The 14203-nt window shown below is 40.0% G+C and overlaps 1 long non-coding RNA gene across 1 annotated transcript in view; it reads left to right on the forward strand.

Moving 5' to 3' along the window:
- LOC131563911 (uncharacterized) overlaps positions 1-14203 on the forward strand; it is an 81320-nt gene that overhangs the window by 52456 nt on the left and 14661 nt on the right. Inside the window, exon 3 of the long non-coding RNA XR_009275330.1 lies at positions 9763-9839. This is a non-coding gene — a long non-coding RNA (uncharacterized LOC131563911). The remainder of the gene's footprint in view (positions 1-9762; positions 9840-14203) is intronic.

Here is a 14203-nt window from a genome sequence, read left to right on the forward strand (position 1 = left end):
GGCCCTATGTGCTGATAATTGACACATTTCAGCATTCATAGGAAAAAAAGGATTTCATAACTATCAAATTTCCACCGTTAGGAATTTTAAGAAAATGTGTTTCGGTGCCAAGTATCTATGCATATCAAAGTTTAATGACTAGTCAAGACAAACATCCATGGTAACATCTGGGATATATTTATACTTTAGCCATTTAACCAGTCTGGTCAGAAGTTTCAAATCTGTGTCTATCTGGGCCTGAGAAAATTTTTCCAATATTATTAGATATAGTTTGAGGTCTATAGACCTGAGATTAATGGCTGTTTAAAGCCTTTAAATTTCTGCAGAAGAATAAAAAAGCAGAAATGTTCACAGACTCAGATAATGAAAGAGTCACTCATGGATTATCAGGAGAATGTTTCAGCAAGATACTGTAGAAATGTTGTTAAATTATGAATAGCAGCCACTGTGGTAAATTCTCAGAAGGTATGGTCAAAACTATCAATACTGAAGTTATGCAAAGAGTTAAATAGGGTTTTCTCCAGGCTGATGAAGCAAATGGTTCTGGAACCTATTAATTCTTTTCCCAGAGAATACTCCTGTGGTATTGGTGCCTGATGGGCTTTGCACTAGAACAAAAAGCATGTTTAGATGCTGATGCTGGAAGCTGCTCTAACTTATGCTTTGGGACTGTCTAGCAATTAGGTTGGGATTGGGGGATTTCTAAAGTCACCTTTGCACCTCCTGTTTTGAGCTGCAGTCTGCTTTTTTATCTTGTATCACACATCATACTGGGGGCTGGGATTAGAGCAGTAATTTAGTGTATTACTTTTCCCTACACACCAATAAATAGAAAACATTTTGTGTTTTTTACAGATTTACTCTTTTGAAATAACTCCAGAATTTAGGATTTATCCAATATTTGTCTGGGAGGAAAAAACCTTCGCAGACTTTCGTTGTTATATATGTTTTTCTAAAAGAGCCTTAATGGAACAAGATAATTCCACCTGTGTGTCATCGTTCAATGTAAGGGTAGAGTTGTCAACAGACTGCAGGGAGATGAGCACTCTGGTTTCCTTCATATTGAAGTAAGATATATGTGTGTTATTTCCTTACATGTCACCTGGAAGGTTTCCCCTGAGTATTGCCAAGTCATACAATTAACGCTGCTGAATTCCCCACAAGAGTCTGCACTTCTGATTTTGTACCCACACTGAGACAGTGATTCCAGCCCCAGACCAGCTTCATTGTTGACTAACACCAGGTACAGGTAACTAGAAAACTTGTACATGTTTATGTACAACAAAGGCTTTGCTAAAGCAAGACAGAGCACTAGCTTAGAATACAGAATGATTTCTCCATCTTCACTTTATTTTTCCTTTTCTCAGAGGGTGGGGAAATGGGGAAAAACAACCTCTCAGGTCAAGGTTGAAGACTTTGTAGTGCAGAACAACAAAGCTTGACTGTGATAATCTACAGAGCACCTGCCCTGAGGATAAACAAACAGTTCACATTTTTCTGCTTTCAAGTATGGTATGAGCAAAATAGCACAAGCAAAAGATTCTTTTGAACCTTATAGGAAATAAGGAAAATGGAAATCTTAAGAACAAACAAAGTATTTTATATCCTGTGCTGGATTTTGTTGTAGAAGCTGCAGCATGCAAATCAAATTGATCAAAACCAACCATGTCATAAAACATGATTGAATCTGAGACACGAAGGTATTCTCCCAGTTTTTACCAACTCATTCCTGAGCTTAATTTTGTCTTCCATGCCCTGTACCTTGCTGATGGCAGAAGCACACTGCTTGCCTCGTGAACCACACCTGAGTTTAGTCCCTTAAGCAGGGTGATTTTTCCAAAAAGTTTTCCTTGTTGCTGTGCTTTAATATTCTTTCCATGTACTCCAGAACATGGAACTCCAGCACCTCTTATTTTTTATAATCTTTATAGCCTGAATAATCACATTTTTAGACTCTGCTGTTCTAAAGCCTAGTAGAATTTTCATAACTAAGACACCACATGTTTATCACATGGTCCATGCTGATCATCCCACAGACATGTATGCAGACTTTTCATCCCTATTTTGCATTTCTGTTGTTCAAATATGGTGTTGATGAGACTCCAGAAGTCTTGCATGATCTCTTCTCTGTGCATGATACACTCTCCAACCTTTGTGAAAATGTTATTTGGGATAGTCCTTCAAGGAAAAAGTTTCCCTTTCAAATCTTGGACTTTGGTCTCCTAGCACAAACACTGAACAAATGGGCTTCTGATAACTTTAATTTTACTTCAGCTGACATCCCAAATTATACAGAAATACAGAATAACTGAGGAGAGCATTGACAGACTGCATAGGGAACCATTAACCAGGAGTACATAGTTAAGCAGATATATTAAGCTGTGTGTTGCTGAAACACAAACTAAGTGTAAGGGAACACAAACCTTAGGAGTTCACATCAGGCTGAGCAGCAACAACTGAGTCCAACAAAGAGACACACTTGGATTTCTGGAGGGCAGACTTTGTCCTGTGTAGGAGACTGGTTGACTGAGTTCATTGGAAAGCAGTCCTGAAGGGGAGTCCAGGAAAGCTGGACATACTTTAAGAAGGAAAGTGTAAATGCACAGGAGCAGGCTGTCCCCATGTACCAAAAGACTGTCCCAGCTGCACAGAGATATTTGGCTGTAATTCAGGAACAAAAGGAAAATTTATGACTTTTGGAAGAAGGGGCACACAACTCAGGAAGACTGCAGAGATGTCATGAGATTATGCAGGGAGAAAATTAGAAGGGCCAATCTTTGACACCATTTCCCACAGCATTTCCATGGAGAACCTGGTTGCTCATGCCTTGGATGGGTGCGCTGTTCACTGGGTAAAAACTGTCTGGATGGCCAGGCCCAGAGAGTGGTGAGGAATGGAGTGACATCCAGCTGGGGCTGTCACCAGGGGTGTGCACCATGGCTCAGTACTGGGGCCAGTTCTCTTATCATATCTTGATTGATGATCTGAACAAGGGGACTGAGGGCATCCTCAGACGTGGATGGCATCAAGCTGGGTGGGAGGAAGGACCAATGCAGTGACCATTCCCTTGTGCTGGGAACTGGTCAGGTCACACCTCACATCCTGTGTTCAGTTTTGGGTCCCTCATGACAAGAAGGACATTGAGGGGCTGGAGTGTGTCCAGAGAAGGGAACAGAGCTAAGGAAGAGTCTGGAGCACAGGTGTGATGAGAAGCACCTGAGAGAGCTGGGGGTGTTTAGCCTGGAGAAAAGGAGGCTCAGGGGGAACCTTATCACTCTGTACAACTGCCTGAAAAGAGGTTGTACTCAGGTGGGGGTTGATATCTTCTCCCAAGTAACAAGCAATAGGACAAGAGGAATTTGCCTCAAGTTGTGCCAGAGGAGCTTTAGATTTGAGATTGGGAAAAATTCTTTCACTGAAAGGTCTGTCAAGCACTGTAACAGGCTGCCCAGAAAAGTGGTTGAGTTATGGTCCCTGAAGGTATTTAGAAGATGTGTAGATGGCAGTTAGGGTCATGGTTTAGTAGAAGACTTGGCAGTGTTGGGTTAACTGTTAGACTTGGTGATCTTAGAGGTCTTTTCCATACAAAAAGATTCTATAGTTCTAGGCTTGATGGTGTCCTGAAAGCTGTTACTGACTACAGCCTGGCTCCATCTTGATTCCACTGGAAATCTCTAAGAAAATTCCTATTTATTTTCATTGCTGAACAGTCCTGGGTATTTATGCTTTATCCTGGCCTTAGAAAATTCAGAGCCAGACACAGTTAAGGGATAAGGGTTTTTGCCTCAGTATTTTAATAAGGATCCTTCTGGTGCACCAGTTCACAAAGGTGGGATGCACTGTAGTGCACACACACAACAGATCACCTATACAATTTATAGACCTTATAGATTAGCAGATCTCACAAGGATGCCCCAATGGGAGGCCTGGATGAATGGTGTGATATTCCCCCATCTGTGGAACTCCCCCCTGGATGGGCCAAATCTCAGTTTACAGGGTATGTTCTAGAGTCGACCTTGGTTTCCCAGGATAGTGTGGGGTTTTCCAGCCTCCTGCTATGAATTAGGATGTTTGGTCTCCTGGCCTAGCAGAATACTGTGGCTATGCTAAGTTGTCAGACTATGGAGTTACAAGTATGCATGCTAAGAGTACTGAGGATACATAAAAGTTATATAAAAGGTATATAAAAGAAAAGGCAAAAAATCATCTTGGCATCAGAATAATAGAAACATCTATATGCAAAGAAAATGTGTGTGTGTGTTTATGATTCTCCTCTGGGTTCTATTTTCTGTAGAATCAAAGTCCCAGTTCCCATTTCATGATGAATCTAAGTCTTCACTTCTGTTAGCACCACAGAGAAATCTCTGACAAGACAGATGTCTGCAGCCACCAGAAGCCTTAAATTGAACACCTAAAAATAGAAAGCTACAGAATTTATAAATATTTTTGCAAATCAACCTTTTATAACTACCCTCCTTTTGTAGCAGTGGTAGTTAGCATTGAAATCCAAGTATATTTCAGCAAAAGAGAAAGCTGACCAAGCAGCCCAAGAAATTCTGCAGAGTTCTGCAAATTGCAGGAGGCCCAGGGAAGGAAATCACTGCACGCCAATTTTTCCCACTGATTTCTATTGTCTCTACTTATCACATATAATACTAGGAATGCAGTGTGGAGCACTCTGTCTTCTCCTCAATTCTTATGTAGCTAATAGTCTGAATATGTTTTATGACTTTGTACTCTCATTCAGCATAATTTATTTAGTTATAAAATATGATGTGTCCTTTATTCTATTTGTTCACAAATTAGTTTGGAGAAGGATCGAGCGGTAGTGTAGAAAGCTGGAATTGGATCTGCTAAGATCTCTTCCTGTTCAGATTTGCTTTCTGTGGCTGGAGGCTACTCTTGATAGTTATTTGAAATGAAATTTTGTTCATCCCTTTAACAAAGAGATAGTTGGTTCCATTCAGTACTGCCATGACCTTCAGACAGTGTTTATATAGTGTGTATTCAAAACACGCCAGCTATTTCTTACCATCATGTATTTTCTCTGACCATGAGCTGGGCTTCTCTTTTATCAGAGGGCTTCTGTTTACCTGGCATCTCTTTTTGTTCTTTTGGATCTTTCTCTGCATAATCATTCCCTACACTGCCTGAGCAAATATGATTGTGAAGAGGAAGAACTGCAGAATTTCCCTGCAATGGTTTCTTCAGCTTTTCTACCAAAGACTTTCTCCTGTGTCCCTGTCTCACACCTGAGGTTGATACTCCCTTCTCCACTTCCCTGGCTCCAGCATGAGGACATTGCTGTGGAGCCCATGAGCAAATCACTGTGGATGATTTCTATTTATATCTCATGTCTCAGCATACCTCCTCATTGGGATTTCTCTCCTCTCTTGTGCATCCCATAACCCATTTCTTCCTGGTTTCACATTGCTACTGGAGCAATCTGTGCCAGGTAGGAACAAATTCAGGGGACCCTTTAAAGTAGAAAGTTACTTAACCCAAGAAATTTCACCTTTCAGGAGAGACCTTTGCTGCTGAAGAGATCTTTTAAAATTGGTCTCTGTTACCAAGACTTTGCTAGGGAAGTCAAACCAGTAAAAGCTCTTTGATAAGCATTGAATGCTGTGTATAAAAACTGCCTGTATTGCTAACCAGACTTCTCTAATTATATAAACCATCCTGCAGAAGATTTCTTTCGCTGCTATAAATTGTGCCAGCTCAGGTGATTTCCTTTCTAAGCTATTTTGGCATAATGCTACCTATGCAATGCTTTGTAGGCTAAAAGGATCCCTTATAGAGGATTTTTTTGGACCAGGTGGATTTTTCTATTGGCCTGGTATGAATATCTATGAAAATCTAACTTGGGTCATACCAAAGCCTTTGGCTTAGCTGCAGGAGGGGGAACACTAGAGAAGGAAAGCACTTCTATTGTAGCCAAAAAAAACCCTGAAAATCTCAGTATGCCCAGTCCCAATACTTAGCTAAGTACATCCACTGTCACCAGAGGATGTGAGCACTGACAGTATGTGTCCTTCCTCTGCTGGCTGTTGAAGTCATCATGGACAAGGCATATTTGGTATTTTCTTGTGCTTATGCAGGCCATTGAAAATGCTGGGCCAGATGCACAGGTCCTTTAGATTAATGCCAGTGCATCTCTTTACACCAGCTGACAGCCTAGCCCATAATGCACTAAATGCTATTTATTATTTTATTTTGTTTGCTAAAGTGACAATGGAAATGACAGTGATACACAGGTCAATTCAATCCTGCTGACATAGCCTTCAGGGGCTTTATGTTGGGGATTTATTCCCCTTCTCCCAAGAGAATCTCCCTTACAGTTTTATATTTGGTAAGGTTTATTAAATAAGCTCAGCATATTAGCAGTCTCATAAGCTTGTTATTTTTTGTATCTCTTTATTTCTTTAGCTTTATTAATCATCAAGTTGCTAACATGAAAAACGCACTGTAAGAATAAATAAGCATTATTATCAAAGTGCTTTTATAAAATGATCTGTAGGATTAAATCCTTATTAAAACAGCATTATTGGTCATGATTATCATTATTATTACATATTAATTAGTCGTACCAAGATAGTGCAGCTTTCAGAATTATCTTTACCAAAGTCACTTAAATAAAGGTTTCAAATTGCAATAGATTTAGTGGTTTAGAACATAGTACTGAGATTATAGATAATATTATTTATTCAGTTCAGTACTTGCAAAGAGCTGATGATGTGCTCAATGCTGTGCACAGCAGAATTTGCTGTCTGAAACATGTACTTTAAGAAAGGGAAAAAATATAGTTGCATTAGAGTACAAGGGGTTTTTTCTGAAATCTGGGAGTTCAGTGTTGTTTACGGCTCTGCTGCTTCCTGTGTCTGTTAAATTTTGTGCTTTGTCATTTATTTAATCTTTCTCTGACTCAGTGTATTGATATGCATAAAGAAAATTCCACTAATTAATCTGAGTACAGCATTTTAAATTATAGGTGCCATATAAGAATGGAGCATTTTTTCCCATACCTGAGAAGAAGCTGCAGCTGGCATGGATTGTCATGTCTGTAAACTCTCCATAGATGTGGTGCCTGCTAGGTTAATGTAACTGTGAGGTGATGTGATGGGCAGATTGTGTACAGCACACTTCCCTCTTTTTCTTTTATCTGAAGTGATGCTATTACTCCTGCCCTTTGATGGAGTAACCTAGCCAACTTCAAGAGACATGGGATAAGAAAAGACTGACAAATAAAATATTGTTATGGCAGGTGTTGCAAGATGGTACTGTTATATAAAGTCGTGCCTTTTTTTTTTTTTTCCCCACCTTATTATGTGAGCAAACGTTCAGTCTTGGGAAGACACAATGTGTTTGTAAATTTTCTTTTGCAAGGTCTTGGATAGAGAAAGTCAAACAATTCATTTTGTTGCCTCAGCCTGTGGATGGAGTTGTTCTGGAGACAGATAGTCTGCAACAGACAGGCATTAGTACTTGGCTAAATTCCTGAGCAGAGCCATTGCCCTCCTGCTGCCATCTTTTTTCCAGATCTAATTTTGCTTGTTGCCTTCTCCCTTTATGTCATGCCTCAAATTTAGCATCTCAGGCCTTCAGGGGCAAGACTCTGTGTGAGATACAGAAATCCACCTTAGGCACTGATTCTGCCTGCAAAGCTGGACCAGGTGGGGAAGTTAAACATGCAGTCCCAGGAGCCCCCATATTGAAAAGGGAACTGGTGGGTGAGACAGGAGCAGATGCCCCAGGGAAGGACAGCTCTCTGAGTGCATAGGTGTCACCTGGGGTTCTGAAATTTCCCTTGAAGGTTAATGCTCAAAGGAAGCTAACACTTCTCTACCAAACAGAGTGAGGAAGAAATCATTTCTTTTCTTTTCTTTTTTTTTTTTGGCTAATTGGACATCTTCTAGGAAATGGAAAGCTAAATGTCCCTCTGCTAAATCTGGCATATAGAATTAAATTTAGGTCTCAGAAGGGCTCTGCCCACCAGGATTTTTGAGTGCTGTGGGCTCTCTTAGCCTCTTCCAGTGTCACTGCCACAATTTGTATTTTATGCAGTGGTTGAATTACTCGATGAGATGTCCCAACTTTGTCACTTGCCATGTGAGTGATATAACATTGTTTTATAGGATATTCCTGTCACAGCCTTTTCTGAATGTTTTGGAAGAGCTTGACACTCTTAAGAGATGGAAGAGATCCAGGCTGAGGTCCCATCCAAGAGAGGAACAGTGGGGTTTAAAATGTGCATCACCCAGGCCACAGGCACGTACCCCAGCTCCCACAATCAGGGTTTAGTACATGTTTAAAGGTATTGCCTAAACTGGTCCCTGCTGGTTAGTAAATACTCTGTCGTGCTCAGTAACCTGGTCTAGATTCTTGCCATTAATGTGCCACGGGGGGCTTAACCTATTATGGACATAATGGCTCTTCCTTTAGAAGCACCAAACTCCTCTTGCACTCAGTGTGTTTTGGGGTATGCAAGGAATGCACGAGCAGGCTGCTGAGAGCAGCAGCCAGTCATTTGAGCAGGCTGAACTTTTTGCTTGGCTGCCCTATTTAAAATGGGTACCAGTGGAGCAATAGATTGGCATCTGATGTTAGTTAGGGAAAAAACCCTACACACTTAAGTGAAACAGTAGCAAAGTGATTTTTTGTAAATCTCTGGAATTAATAATTACAGCTATTTGAGAAGAAAAACAGTATCATTCATACTGAAATATATTCTCTTCCTTCCCACAGGGGAAGCCTGTGTAGGTGTGGAGCTGCAGTCTGGGAAATTAAAAAATGCAAATTAAAAAATGCAAATGTAAAAGAGAGGCATTGCTTGCTGCAGTGCTCTAAGGGTTTTCTTGAATAGCAGCAAATTAAAGAAATGCTATGTAATCAAAGTTTATATCAAGCCTATGAAAGAAAAGCAGCATTATCTCTAAATATAGTGATAGTACTCTGCTCCTGATCCTTTGTATTGTGTACATATTACCAGTAAATTACAAAGCTACTGTATTATGGGTTCCAACAAGTCCTTGAAGAAAATGCACATTACCCTTTTATATGCCACTTTATTCTGTTGTATTAAAACATGATGATTAGGAAGGAAAAGGTACTTGGGCTACTTATTTTTTTTCAGCTCAGTTCATTCAGGTTTCTTCACTCCATTTCCCTTTGCTGTCAGTACCAACAAGTGCTTCCCAACTGGAGTTGTTTTGCTGCCAGTGGTAATACAGGTCAATCAGATAAACTGCACTGATTGTATAGAAGTTTAGATAGTAGATTGTTCTGTCTTCCCCATCCCCTCTAAATTTATCTGTATATAACACTATGCACCTGCTTTTCTCAGTTTCACATCAACAACTTCATTTGTGATCTGTTTGCAACAAATTTCCCACAAAAGGCCAACCCAGCCCATCTAGGGCATAAATGCACATGCAAATATGATCTGTTCAGTGTTTCAAGATAAGCACAGTGCAGTGAGAGGGAAGGTAAGGAACATGGCCACTTAGGAACTTCCCAGCACAGGGGTGCAGAATGGCAATATCCAAATGGATTAACAGCACAGAGAGTGGGCAGTGTGGCTGAGGAAGAGGAGAGAGAATCAGGCAAATGGTGCATCCTAGCAACATTCAGGTAACCTGTGGTCTCCAAGGCAATATGAAACTGATTTTGAGAGGGATGAGATCATTGCCAAGTAAAATGAAAAATAAGCTGTGATGGAAACTCATATTTATTTGATTGGTAATTACAGTCTACTTTCTCCAGCAGAACTCAGGATATGTTGGGCATGACTAAGAACAGAGGGCCAGCCATAAACCACATAGCTGGGAGTTTCACCAAAGGTAAGGAAACTCTCTTTAGGTTTTGCTTCCTCTGTTTGAAAGAACTTGTATTGCTTTGTGCTGTGACGATTGCACCAGTTTTGTTATTTTTTTGTGATTCTTGGTCAGCAAACTCAGTGGAGCCAGAGGTTTGCCCATGACAATCCCTAGGTTCCTGCAGAGATTGGGTGGAAAGTAAAATAGAAATGGAATGGAAGGTTGTGGAGTCTTCTTCCCTCAAATGTTGCAGGGGAAGTTTGCAACCACAGCAAGGTACAGAGCCTGGAAGTTGTGGAAAGTAGAGCAGATTTGTCTAAAAGCAACACAGGCTTTACACAAATGCTCATGACCGGAGAATTCAGATTCTTTTGGCTGAAAATGTGCCTGCAGTCTGAGCTGTACACAGAATGCAGCTCTGGATTTGGCAGATTGAGTAAATGAAGACTTCAGCAGAATCTCTAGGTACTTGAAGAAACTAGGCCAAGAACAGCAAGGTAGATAGCCGCTGAATAAAATATTTTTTAGATCCTGATTTTAATTAAAATAAAGCATAACTACCCCATTGTGGCACCACTACAGTTTACAATTCTTTCTTCATTTATTTAATGAATCAAAGCAGATAAATCAGTACTTGCAAATAGTGCTTGCAAAGTCTCCTAGATTAAGAGAGCAAACCCAGATAACCTTCACCAAATACATTAATAAAACCAGAATTAGCAAAATACCCCAAATACCTCTATAGATGAAAAATACTGAAGGGATTTGAAAACTGCTGTTAACAATAGTTGTATAAATCATATTTTTAAATTTAATACTGTAATATAGGATATGCTGCTTACTGTTCATACTCATTAGACGGGAGGTATTTGAATAAGATATCATGCAATGGAAAAAAGGTGGCATTGTCAGAGCTGTTATGACTGTGTGATGTGGTGAGATTAGCAAAGATTCCTCCCAGGCATCTTCTTGAGATACTTTTTATATTTCAATAACTTTCCTTTTCTCTTGGTGTGTCAAAGAGGGAATTAGAACAGAGCTGCATTGGCAGTGCAGAACACTCACAGGTAGACTGTAAAAGTCACTTATGATGTGACCTTTAGTAGCTCAGGAGATTAACTCCTCCAATCCCAACCGATTACTGCAAAGGACAGAACCAGCACTGTTTCTTTACTCACTTACTGGATCTTGGCAGACATTATTAACTAGTCTAGCTCTGCTCCCAAAGGGACACTTTATTACAGGAGTACTTAAGTGTTTCCATGATTAGCATTCCAAATACTCCATGGTACCACATATGAAACACAGGTCTACCTCTCCTTTGACATTTCAGTCCTGAATTGAGATGGCCACTCAAATTTTACATTCTCTGCAGTGTGCATTTAGCAGCCCTGAACCTTTTCCAAATAGTCTGGCTTTAGCTGCTTAGAAGAATCCATTACTCTCAAATTCAAATACCATCATAAAAGCTGCTGTAACACCAGGGGTCCTCAAAAGGTCTTTGCCCAATTCACCTAACATTATCAAAGTGCTTGTAACTGGACATTTATGTTACATTCCTTATTTTAGTCTATTTTTAATGTAACTAGCATTGACAAAAGATGGTGATTTTCTCAAGGTCTTAAAAGAATCTAATATATCTTTACTATTGGGTCTTCTATTCCTTACACTCATCCCTAACTCCTGATAGCTAGAGTCAAATTCTGCTGCCAGTAGTTACTGGTTTTATGGGTGTCAGTATTAGCTCTTCTGAAGCCTCTAAAATGGCTAAAGAACTTACTGAAGTCATTATAATTTCTATGGCAAAACAAGTCGAGTTGTCAGGCTCGTCCTTTTCAAACCAACTAAATCATACCTTCCTGCCCTGACATCACTGGAATTACCCATCTGTTTCCTGTATTTTAGTGCCTTGTTGATTTGAGAAGTGCCTCACTCATGTTTCTAACTAAAAGTGATGTGCTGAAGCACATCTGCAGGCATTGAAGCAAGCTTGCAGCACCTATTCAGTGAATGGATTGAAGGACTTTTGCCTCTAAAGCTATTAATCTTGTACCTTCCAAGCAGAGAAATCAATAACATTTTGGAAAGTCAAATTGTTCATAACGGAACTGTGGGTGGTGTCAGTGCAGAAAAAGCTCACAGTTACTGGAAAATGCAGAGGAATATATGTATTTATTTGATATTGAGTGCTATCAGAAATGTAGAAAATATTTGTAGCAAGAAACAAACAAGGAAATTTTTGTAAAAGCCTTGTTGGCCAAAGAGGGGGGAAAGAAGCCATAAGAAGCCATAAAACCATAAGAAGCAGGGCTGTAAGAAGTAATAATCAAATGCACATTGTAACTAGAGCTGGACTACAGTGCATAACCTTTTCCTTCAAATGTGGATTGAAATCTTTCCAAATATCAATTAATCCCTAATCTACCATGCATTTCCTAGTTGCTTCCTGTGCATTATTAATGGACTGGTCACCCTGAGATGAAGGTAGGAAGTAAAAGCAATTAAATTCCTCTCCCACCCCTGCAGATACAATTGACCTAGAGGATTCAGCTACAAGTAAAAATTAAAAAGCTCCAAAAAAGAATAAGCATAGCTTTCTTGCTTGAGACCAACTGTATAGTCTAAAAAGCTGCATGCAAGAGCAACAGCAAGCTCCCTTTATATAAAATGTTAAATTCTTTGATTTGGGGCTGATCAAGGAAAAAAAGCAGGTGCCCAGTCTCTGCTGGTTTTTCCTAGTGGTGTTCTGTGGCTGAATGAAAACTTTAAACCACAACTCCAGACACTGATTCTTTTCTCAGTGTAGAAAAGAAAAGCCCATCTGTCTCCTGGGAAGTATTGATTCCATTTGAATTCAGAGAAACAATTTTAACTTCATGCTTTTGTGGAGGGTGATGGCCACAGAGTTCAGGAAGGCTTCTGGCTGTGTAATACAGTTAACTCTGGCCTGAGAGGGATACAGTCATCCTAGCCTGCAATTCCCAAACAGATCAGTCAGCAGTGGTAACAAGGAGAGCTTTGTGGCTGCTGTTTGCACTCTGAAGTTAAAGGTCTGTGTTTGTTTCCACAGTGTTGGAATGCTGAGGTGAAAGCCTGTCCCTTTTGCTCTGTTCAGCATCACTGCAGATAACATACTAGGCTAAAATAGGTGTATTTCCAAATCACCCCAATCATCCTTATGTGCAGGAAAAAAGTCTCCTAGCTCCGCCAAGCTGGTTACCAAATTTGGGGTGCATGAAGAGCTGCCTGGTAAGGGAAGAAGGAGGAAAACACTGACAGTGCCTACCCAGGGAAGAAAGGGGAAGGGGTGTCATGTGGTTGTATTAATGCACAGGTCACTCTGGACATCTGTGAGTGAGATCCTGGGCTGTGCCCAGCCTCTGTGTCACCACAAGTATTCCTTACTATTCCCTGCCATGAGGATACACAGGGAGTGAACCAGTTCTGTCTCTCCCTGCCATGCGATCCTGGAGAGCCCAGAGACAGAAACCAGGGTGGGCTCGTGCTGAGAGGGGGACCTGGGCTGGCAGAGGAGCCCAGCTGAGGGTGACTGGAATGGGAAACAGGAGGGATTCACTTTGCACTGTAATGAAAAATGGCTTTGGAAACAGGGGGTGCAGAAAGGTGGGCTATTGGCTGAGACTGAAGTGCCCATAAAACAACAGGCAGGATGCAAATTGCTATTGTCATAAAATACTCAAACAAAATTATATCAAGTATTAAAAACTCTGCATACATGCCAACAAGAACTGAGTAAAGCCACAGAACACAAGCTTGATTCTTTGCCTTTTAATGAGACCATTGTACCCATTCTTCATAACAACATAAATTAAGGAGAGACCATCCACTTAGATTTTGAATTTCCATGTTTGTCAAACTGAGTTTCTAAAGTGGGGGTTTTTTTCTCTTTTTCTTTTAAAAAGACAAAAAAAAAATGGAGATCACAGTATATTCTAATCACTTGTCAAAATCCCTTTTTTTAAATCAAAGCTGTTGAATTTTTAAGAATCCTTTTTATGCATATAAATTACTGTGTTTTACTCTTCTATGATTTAAAACTGATTTTATTAATATTAGCAAAAATGCCATCACAGACAGAATAAACTCTTGTGCCTTAACCCAAATCCCAGCTAATTATGGCTCAGCTGTAAAGTTATAAACCCTTGAAAAACAAGGTTTATAAGAGAAGTATTGACACAGTCTTAACTATGGCCATGTGAATGGAGCCACTGTAATATTGTTTGGAAATAGTGTTCTAAAAGGGAATCTTTTATGAAAAGAGATGCCAGCTGTTCACTTTGGAAACATTTATTTCATTGGCTCGTGATAAAATTGGCTGCAAAAGATATTATTCTGAAACACAGAAACTTCTTAATTTCATTATGACC

The sequence above is a fragment of the Ammospiza caudacuta genome, chromosome 14 (assembly GCF_027887145.1).
Source record: "Ammospiza caudacuta isolate bAmmCau1 chromosome 14, bAmmCau1.pri, whole genome shotgun sequence".
NCBI lineage: Eukaryota > Metazoa > Chordata > Aves > Passeriformes > Passerellidae > Ammospiza > Ammospiza caudacuta.